The sequence below is a fragment of the Chaetura pelagica genome, unplaced genomic scaffold (genome assembly GCF_000747805.2).
Source record: "Chaetura pelagica isolate M959 unplaced genomic scaffold, ChaPel_1.0 scaffold356, whole genome shotgun sequence".
Lineage (NCBI taxonomy): Eukaryota > Metazoa > Chordata > Aves > Apodiformes > Apodidae > Chaetura > Chaetura pelagica.
Window position 1 is genome coordinate 8,125,577 of NW_009953964.1, and position 1,270 is coordinate 8,126,846.

A 1,270-nucleotide genomic window follows, 5' to 3' on the forward strand; every position below is an offset into this window, starting at 1 on the left:
GTGTGTCCAAAGAAGGGCAACGAAGCTGGTAAAGAGCCTTGAGAACAAGTCATATGAGGAGTGGCTGAGAGAACAGGGGTTTTTTAGTCTGAAGAAAAGGAGGCTGAGGGGAAAACTCATTGCCCTCTGCAGCTACCTGAAAGGACGCTGTGAACAGGCAGGTGCTGGACTCTTCTCACAAGTAACTGGTGATAGAACAAGAGTGAATGATCTCACACTGTGCTGGGGAGGTTTAGATTAGACCTTTTGCACTGAAAGGATTGTCAGACATTGGAACGTGCTGCCCAGGGAGGTGGTTGTGTCACCATCCCTGGATGTGTTAAAAAGTAGTCTTGGGACACATGGGAAGATGGTTTGGGAACATGCATGGTTTGGAATATTTAAATATATACTCAGAGATTCGGTAAAATGTGAGCTGTAAATTTGTTCAGGTTTTCTAGTCAAACAAACCTGACCCTTCTGGACTTCCTTTGCATAGTTTTAGGAATAATTAACAAGATCCAAAGTCATTATTATTCAGTGAAAAGTTTTCTTTGGTGAAATGACCGATCCTGAGAAGTGTGTAAATGACACTGCATGTGCACACAGCAGGTCCCTGTCAGACAAAGGCCATTGCTGCCACCTGCTGAGGAAGAGAGAAAACGGGACAAAAACGGCCAAGTGTCAAAAGATATGTTCCTGTTGGCCATTTCAGGGAGAAATCCCAGCATTGGTGATGCCAGGAAACCCAGCTCCCCAGTATCAAGGAGAAAAACTGAAATCCACACTTTTTTCTTCATCTGCTCCTAGAAGAAAACTGAAAGAAAACAACACAGCTCAGTGCTTCTTACAGTTTTCAGGTGGTCAGGTTTAGTGCACTCGGCTGCAGGGACGACGCAAACACCTCCCAGGGCACTGCTGTCACTTCATGCCGGCGTTTCTGCCCCGTGGCAGCAGCACAGGCCCCACGGCCACAGCCCGCACGGCCACTCTGTAATTCAGTGGGAAACGAGTTAGGAATCGTCTGGGCAGATTCCGTTCTAAGTAGGGTCCTTCCAAGCTGCCTGTGCTTCCCAGCAGCACGGACACACCAACTCCCAGTGCTATTCACGGCAGCGGCGGCTCCGACGGGGTCCCCAGGCGCGTAGAAACGCCCGGGCGGTCCCTCCTGCTGACACAGGCCTGTGGCCTGGGCCCCCGAGGAGCTGCTTGGGGAGGGGGGGAGCCTTGCGGGAGCCACAGCAGCGCCCGGGATGTGCCGCCCTCGCCCCGCCGGGGCTGCGCGGGGCTG